The sequence below is a fragment of the Acanthopagrus latus genome, chromosome 1 (genome assembly GCF_904848185.1).
Source record: "Acanthopagrus latus isolate v.2019 chromosome 1, fAcaLat1.1, whole genome shotgun sequence".
NCBI classification, from domain to species: domain Eukaryota; kingdom Metazoa; phylum Chordata; class Actinopteri; order Spariformes; family Sparidae; genus Acanthopagrus; species Acanthopagrus latus.
The window spans coordinates 3,609,178-3,618,086 of NC_051039.1; positions in this window are offsets into that span (position 1 = coordinate 3,609,178).

Consider the following 8,909-nt stretch of genomic DNA (forward strand, 5'->3'; position numbering starts at 1 on the left):
CTAACTTCTATCATAGCATTTAACTCAAAAGCACCTCTGTGCCAAAGTGCAGCTTCACAGAGTCGCTATCGAGGCTGCAGATTCTCTCATCACCCCCTCAAGTATTCACATTCCAACTCAACGTGCACTCGGAGCATTAAAGTAAAAAACATCTGTTATTCAAGCTTAAACCTCTGCACATCTCAATTTTTGGTCTAAAAACATCATGGTCCCAAATATCACACACAAGGACAAGCATAAAGAGAAAAAAAAAAAAAAGCAAGAAGAGGGAAAAAGGATTAACGAGATTGCTGTCATCTCATAATCCTTCTGTCACATTTCCCTCAGCTCCAGTTCTTAGACATACTTCAGAGAGAGCATATTTACAAGACTAGAACAAACACATGGGCGAGTCTAATGTGGATAAATACATGAAAAATGAGAACCCAAGGAGAGAAAAGACAACAGAGAGGTGGAGGGAGGGTTGCAATATAGTTATAAAGGGTAAAAGATTTACATCAACTGGAGGGAAGTTTTGTTTCTATGACACTTTTGGTCCGAGCCTGGAGGGACGATCCATTGTGTTACGGTCCCTCGCTTTTAAAAACATTCCACATCACATACTTCAGCCTCATTAACAGCCTTGAGAGGCAATAATAGCTGCGACCAGCGGTCTGATTTGAATAAAGCTCAGAGAGATGATGGATCTCGTTGCTCTTTGGCCCGAGGGGCTGCTGCATAATTCTGTGTGGGGGACGAGATTGTTTACATATTGAGATGCTGTCACATTTCAGCTTACCCAGCCTTCTTCAGCACAGACGACTATCTATCTATCTATCTATCTATCTATCTATCTATCTATCTATCTATCTATCTATCTATCTATCTATCTATCTATCTATCTATCTATCTATCTATCTAATGTCTGTTTGCTTTATATATCTTTGGCTGCAGCAGCTGGCTGCTGTTAACCTTGGATCCTCAACCTTGGATGATGATGGCAGTCCCTGCTCAGTGGACCGACCTCCCAGTGAGCACAGCCTCCGAGACCAGTTTGGGTCACGGGGATACAGTATGGAGGCGATTTACAACGGGGACAAGGAGATAAGGCAGCCGTGGACGGGAGAGTTGGGCATCAGCAGCAGGTGAAAATGTTTTTTTTTAGCGCTGGAATATTTCACGTCTTACTCTGTGAGCTGAGGATTGATTTCGACCCATCCAGAGGTGATCATAGAACGACAAACCACAACTGTTTTGGTGAGTTTTATTTTGTTTATGTCGAGTTTTACAGGGCGATTAAGCTTGTTTTAGTTCGGTAAAAGAGACAAACTTGAATTGAGGTGATTGAGTAGGTGTAAAAATGTCTTCTATCGAGATCGACATTTTATGAGGTTACAGACTGAGCAGTAAACTTAGACCACGTACATGTGACAGGACGCTAACTTCCGTAGACTCGATCTCACTCTCTCTGCAAGGCAACAGTATTATTTCTTCTCAATCTGTTGATAATGTTTTTGTTTTAAACTCTGGACATATCTTACATATCGCTCCTTTCAATCATGTACTTACATCACACCTTATCCTGACTGTGTTTCAGCTTTTTATTTATTTATTTATTTTTTTTGCGAGTCAAAGGTCAACTTAACATCTCTCCAGTGCTGAACTCTGGCGTGGCGTGGTCAATCAAACTCGGCTCTCTCTGCCACGGTTCACTAGCGCAGGCATTCATTATGCTCACAGAGGCAAAGGGCGAGAGTGTGGGAAGACTCAAAGACTCCTAAACGCATTAGACGCAGCAGAGCAGCATCTGGATCAGCACCGTCAGAGCTGTCAATAGAAAGAACATATCGGATAACGAGCGAAAGTGCTTACCTCTATTTACCTCTACATGTGTTGACTGCGTGACGAGACAGGAACATATATGAGTAAATGAGAAAGCTCCCGACAGAGTGAAAGACTTATGGACGTGAGCCAAAAGACAAGAAAAGAAAAGAAAAAGAGTCACCACCCCCTCCCCTCGTATTAAAATGTTGTTTATCTAACTGTAGCTCTGCACTGGGCCCAAATTCACATTCCCCAAAAGTGTCGTTGCTCTCGGAGTGTGTCTTCGCCTCAATTTCACGGCAGACGGGAACATAATGAAATCACTTCTATTTTGTGTGGATTGTTTCTCTACCGCCACTTCTTTCGAATTGTGAAACAAGCGTCTAAAATAATTTCACGGGATTTACGAAGAATGAACGTAACCCACCTAGTCGCCTGGTAATGAAACAGAGATCGGGGGCTTGTTTGTGATCTTATTATTGCAAATCACAAGCGCGCACTGATTGTGGCGAGACGGACAGAAACATTATGGGACGAGACAATCCAGCGCACATGCTCATTATACTGTACTGTGGTTTGGATAAAAGAAACATATTTTCAACTGCGTCTCCCACAAACACGCTTATATAATGCCGATGTTAACAAGTTTCGGAGGAAACACAACTGCTGCTGACAAAACACTGGCTGTCAATTATTTTCAGTCAGTGAAATGTGACATTCCTCCACCACAGAGATGTTGTTAGTAAGAGGTTGGAGTGGGTGAATCTCCATCACTGTGTGTCATCACTGACAGGTGGAGCTGCACTTAGTGTCGATGACATGTGCTGCAAATATTTCAGTTTTTTTTTTGAGGCACTATGCAAAGCATGAACTCTACACGCAGCAGACTAAATATAGTCTTCTGTCATAATCGATGAGGAGTCGTGTACAACCTTTGTCTTATAGTCTCTGTGTGTAGGTGCACAGCTACTGCGTGCAGCGAGCTGAGCAAACTTTAAAAAAAAAAAAAAAGGTTGAAGAAGTTTGTCTTGGAAGTCTGGATTGGAAACAAATGATCAAAGTAGAGCAAAGTAAGTTCCTGTAAAACCACAGATAAGTTAAAATGTTGCCTCTCTTTTGATTCAGTTTTCTTTGTCTGTCTTAAACTCTGGTTAGGGTTTAGGCACAAAAATCAACCGGTTAGGGTTTGGAAAACATTGTGGTGTGGCTTAAAAAATACCTGCTGTTCACTACAAACATGGCTGAAAATGCCCCGAGGTCTTAATTGCCTGCGCCAAGTTCCCAAAATGAGCCACAAAACAGAACTGAAACTGGGTCTTTTGCTCTTGTTTTCTTTTGTTTGCACTTTCTTCACAAGCCTCCTGTCATTCGACGCTGCATGTTTGAAAATGCCCTGCAGGAACAAAACAGCATGCACTTTTTTTTCTTACTTCGATGGATCAGTGGCCAAAACGTAGAAGTTGAGAGAAACGTCGCCTCGAGATGTTTCCTGCAGCGTTTGAAGTGGCAAAAAAGTTTTACATGTTGCAGCAAAGTGCACAGCTGGGAGGTATTTAATATCTAAAAAAAGCAAAATGAGGTCTTCATTTCATTGCATCTGTTGGCCTGCCAGTGTTTTCTGTTCAGTATTTTCCTCTTTTAGGCGCAATAAGAAAAATATAATGAACATTTCCACATACATGTCTTAGGATTTAGATTCAGATTTAGCTGTCGTTTACCTGACACTTTGTATTTAAGGTGCATAATTACTTTAATCTGGACTTTCTCGACACCGTCCATGCTCAAGCATCCTTCATAAGAAGCCGGAGCTCCCTCCTCTGCATTTCATTTATCAGCAGCAGCCAGGAAGTGCTGGGAAATTGCCCCCATCACGAGACAAATGTAGAGGCCGTGAAACTCCTCTCCGAGCCTTATTGCTCACCTAAAACAAACAAATGTAAGGCACTTACACCACAATTAGTCTCTAAATCATGACAGATGGGTCCAAATGAAAGGCTCATTTTAGCCGGAGCAGGAAGTGAAGCGTCGAGCCGAGCTGCAGGTGATGTGCAGCGGTAAAGTCCAGTGTTCACCGTCTACTATACGTCCGCCGCTGTCCTCCCGTCATGTTTAGTTGATGTTTGAAGGCCGCTTTGTCGACAACCAGCAGATGAGTTCACGGAGGACATCAGCCTTTCATTAACCTCCTTCTGATTCCTCATTACTCACTGTCCAATAAGCCTCCACAGTGGCACGGCGTTTACGCGAGCTGACGATCGTCTTTTTACGGCTGAAAAAAGTCACTTTACAGTTTATTTACGTTTTTGTCACCTTCGTGGGAGCACGTGAACATGTTTTGCAGCGGATGTTACATGATTACATTGAGGAGATTCTCACCTTTAGGTAACCTTTCATTACGCAAGGCCGGAGTTACGCAACTAAACTAAACTTAGGGCAGACGAACATCTGGACTGATGACTGAAGCCGTTAGGAACACATGAGGAGATAATGAGTATGAACACAAGACGGGGAGCGCAAGGTGAGTGTCCAAACCTCAGACTGGATAAAACTGAGGAAGAGCCTCTGCTGAATTAAAGGGTCAGTTCACACAAAGTACTATCACCAGTAGTTTAACCCTTGTCACTGTTTGTGACCACAACGCTTGAGGGAAAGTTGAAAGGATGTCAGTCCAGTGAAACTAGAGATCCTACGCTGGCACAATATTTAATATCTTGGGTTGTGACAACACACATAGCATTTACTGGAACCCACAACATTAGCTAACAAGGCAAAACCAGCTGGCTGATAATGAACTCCAGTGGTGCCAGTTACCTAATGAAATCTGACCTCCTCCTCCCCGTCATAAATGTTTTTATTTAAATAATATCTGACATGCCAGTTTGCATTTCCTGGCATAATGAACTACTCTGACTTCACAGCAGCCCTTTGTTACAGTGCCTAAAATCAAATATGTTAAAAAAATATACAATGAAAAATGTTATTTTCATTGCAGCCTTCGATGGGGGAGGGCCTGAAACCAACTCCTGACATGTCTTCTGTACAGACTGTGTCTCAGCCCTTATTGTCCTCGTAGTAACACCGGCTGTGGTTGCAGATCTGTGCTGCCATCTCAGGAGATAATTGTAGAACATTTTTATGATGTGATTTGAAGGAGCTGATTCTTTAAATTGGACTCTCTATTGCAACATGCTGAGCTCAAATGACCTGTAGTAACTGCTCACTCTGTTAATAATGAGCTCTGTGTGATTACATACAGCGTGTGATGGTATTCAGTCAAGCGTCGCTGCTGCATGATGAGAACCGAGACAAGAGGAGGGGAGTCTGCGCTGGTGCTGCCGGCGGTGAGGTGCTACATCACGGGGTGGTGGCGGGTGGGTGACGGGGTGGTGGTGGTCTTAAACTACTGACTTACTCTCTCTGCCTGTGTGTGTGTGTGAAAACACTCATGCAAAAATGTATCCATGCTGACCAGCAGTGACGTCAAATGCCCCCCCCCCTTTTCTCCCCGTGCCTGTCTTTACGCGCGTGTGTGTGCCCCTTCGCACGGGCGCGCACTTTTCCCGGCGCGTTGCTACGTGCCCAGGTTGGAAAGCAGCTGCACGAGCGATGGAGGGAGATTTGCTCTCCAGTTTTTTTTCACTCTCTGAAACCTCCACACACTCTGTGTCCGGAGACGTCACATTACGCAATGACCACCTCTGGAGACGCGTCGGACCGCAGCGCGCAGAACTCTCGATGTCTGGCAGATCTGTTGTCAGTAACACCCGCTGTGTGACAGTTTCTGAAGATTTACACCGTGAAAGTCAAATTAAACACGTCTGGTTAATTAATCCAGGGACAGGAATATACTGTCCTGGTGATAAAAAAAAAACACGAGGTGGCCAGAAAGTCTCCACCAGAGAGCCACAGATGCGTGAAGTCCCGGTGGTGACTGTGGTATTTAAATCGGGCTTGTTTTGGCATTTCAAACATGCACACACGACATTTCTGATGCAGAAAAAACAAAAAACCAAGAAGAAACAGTGACGGCTTTTTATTTCTCCTGCAGGTTTGTGTCAGTGCTCTGATCGGACTGAGCCACCACCTCCTCCCTCTCTCCTCCATCAGCCCGCCTCTCTCTCTCTCCCTCCCTCTCTCTCTCTTCCTCTCTCTCTCTCTCTCTCTCTCTCTCTCTCTCTTCCTCTCTCTCTCTCTGCTGGAACGCACGGACCTCCGCCGCTGTCCAGGGATATTACTCTCGCTTTCTCCGTCTGTGCCGCTGCAGATCGGACCGTAAAGCTGCTGCACGCTCGCCGCCCGCCTCTTCCTTCGCCCGCCAGACCGAGACCCCGATCAAAAGGTAAGACAGACAAGTGAGGGGGGGAAACAAAGCCTCGTCCGAGCCCGAGCTCAGCATGTCAGCGCTGTGTTGCTTCTTGCACTTGTGGGGCTTTTTTTCCCGCTGAGGATGGTGCGGTGTGTGTGGTGCCGTGTGCGCACCGGACACACACACACACACACACACACCCGCAGGCTGCCACGTTGAGAGGTTCTGGATGTCCGTGGATCCTCTTCTGATAACTCGTGTAGCTGCTCGGACGGTCTGTCCCGGATCGTGCGCTGGGAAACAGCAACACTTGAGACGTGAGATAGAAAGAGAAGCAGGGGACAGAAAGACGGGCAGAAGAAAACAGAGGGCGGAGAGATTGGAGCAAATTGTTGCCTACTGAGTAGAAGTGCCATCCATCCTAAATACATGGCCAAAGGGCAGTTGCGTGTGTGTGTGCGTGCGTGTGTTTGTGTGTGTGTGCTTTCATATTAACATGAGCAGGACAGCTGTCTGATCACCCTCCAGTCTGTAGCGGCTGCCTGCGGATCAGGAGATCCCGGGCTGATGCGCTCAGAGCGGGGAGGCGGTGCTGGAGGCAGCCGCTGCCGATCTCTGCATGGCTTGTGTGCGGGCTGTCTTGTGTGTGTGTGTGTGTGTGTGTGTGTGTGTGTGTGTGTGTGTGTGTGTGTGTGTGTGTGTGTGTGTGTGTGTTTGCAGAGAGCGCCAGGAGGAGCAGATGAGGGAGATTGACGTGCAGCGGTGATCGCGCATACGAGCGTCTGTGCTCGAGTTATCAGTTTTCCACATCAGAGTGGTTGTTCCGACAGAGTCTTGCATTAGTAAGGATGGAGGGAAGGAAGGAAGGAAGGAGGGAAGGGGAGGCAGCGTGGGGACCTGGTGGCGTTCATTCCTGCAACGCAAACCTCATCCAGCAGTGCGCGCGTTTGGAGACGTGAGAGAATATGAGAGCGAGAGAGATGAGACAGACATGAAGAGGGAGATGGAGGGCAGATGAGAAAGCGAAGGGGGGAGAGGGGAGGTGAGAGATGGCGTCCTACACCAGCGCTCTCTGGCAGTCGTTTGATTTATCGCCTCTCCAATGCGCACTGACGCACAAAGCCGCGGGTCCCCCCGCTCCGACTCGCTGTCATCCCTCCGACTGATCAGGATTATCCGGGACTGACGGTCGTCGACCCATCCGGCCAGCGGGAACACACCCTCACCCTCAGTGGAGACCCTGTTACCACCCTCCTCCTCCTCCTCCTCCTCCTCCTCCTCTTCATCCCCTGCCTCCCTTGTTATTACCGCGCAGACCAAACACACGTTTGGACCTGACGGGGTGTGATCGCAGTCCTGACTGATGCAATGTGACAAGCAAACCAATGGACGTCCAGTGGCGATATGTTTTGATTCCAATGAGATTCCCTCTCCCCTCCCCTCCCCCTCCACCTCCTCCACCTCCCTGTCTTAGCAAGTTGGATAAATTCGTTTGTGCATCTCTTGTTGGTGGTGCGTGCGTGACTCTGCGTGGCCGGGCAGAGCAGCGCTGCGGGGCTGCTGGACGGAGAGCCAAGTTTTACTGGGCTCATAGGAGATATTAGGACAGTGGATGAATACACTGATCCCCACCTGTCGTTATCATCAGCATCACCTCTGTGCACCTTCCTCCTTCTCATCATCATACATCTTTAACATCACATATTCTGTAGCTATAGAAGCCTGAGCCTGGTCACATGCCAGAGGAGGTGGTAGCAGTTATTTCTGAGGCTCACCCTCATTCTAGCTGCAGTCTAATATTTGGGAATTATTTCTAGATTATATAATCTACTAATTTCTGAGCTTCATTTAATGTTCTATAACGTGATTATATATTTAAGTCCCGTCTTGACTGTTCTAGGCGGCTTGTTATGCAACTAACACAGGTGATCCAGGATCACCTGTGTTAGTTTAAAGCAAAGCCTGAAGACAGACAGAGACCTCAGAGCAACAGCTAATTTTGGAGTTTGGCTGCTGGCCAAGTTTGACAAACTCTTGACTAAAGCTGAAATAATGAACAATACAACATGTGGCACGCTGCCAGCAACGCTGTTATTTGAGTGTTGTTGGAGTAATGTAACATCTCACCTCGAACCTGCATCATAAACTCAGCTTTCTTTTACCCCTGATGTCTCTTTGCACACATGCTAAGTTTTCCTTAAAGGAGCTCTGTGGAAACACTTGTCTCGTGTTCGTAGACTTTCTGAATTCACATCAGCGACTGTTGTTCTCTGTTAGCGGAGCCGAGAGAGGCGCCGAGACGAGGCACTCGATAAAGTCGCATCCGTTTGGACTGTTGTGGAAAGATCAGAAATCCAGAGTCCAGCAGCACCGTGTTAAACAAATCACCCACAAGCTAGTATATGCAGCCGAGAGACGGTACGCTCATGTATTGCCAATAATAAAGGGATTCATACATTTAATCAGCTACAAATTAAAAGAAACAAAGTAGGAAAATTGATAGGAAACTGGAGAGGGATCCTGACACATCGCATTCTAAACTGACTCGGTTCTACATGTGTACTCAGTACTCATAGTGTTGGACCTGACAGATCTTCGAAGTCAGTCCTGATTTTGATCTCAGCTACACACCTGTTGACAAAATGTGTCCACAGACAGACGGACGGACATTTGAATGCCTGGTGAAGGTGCTCCAAATGGTGTCGGTGTTAGTTCCCGCTACAAAGTGTGTGTTTATCGCCTAATAGAGCGAATAATCGACTAATTGTTGCAGCATCATTGTAATTAACTTGTCGTGGTC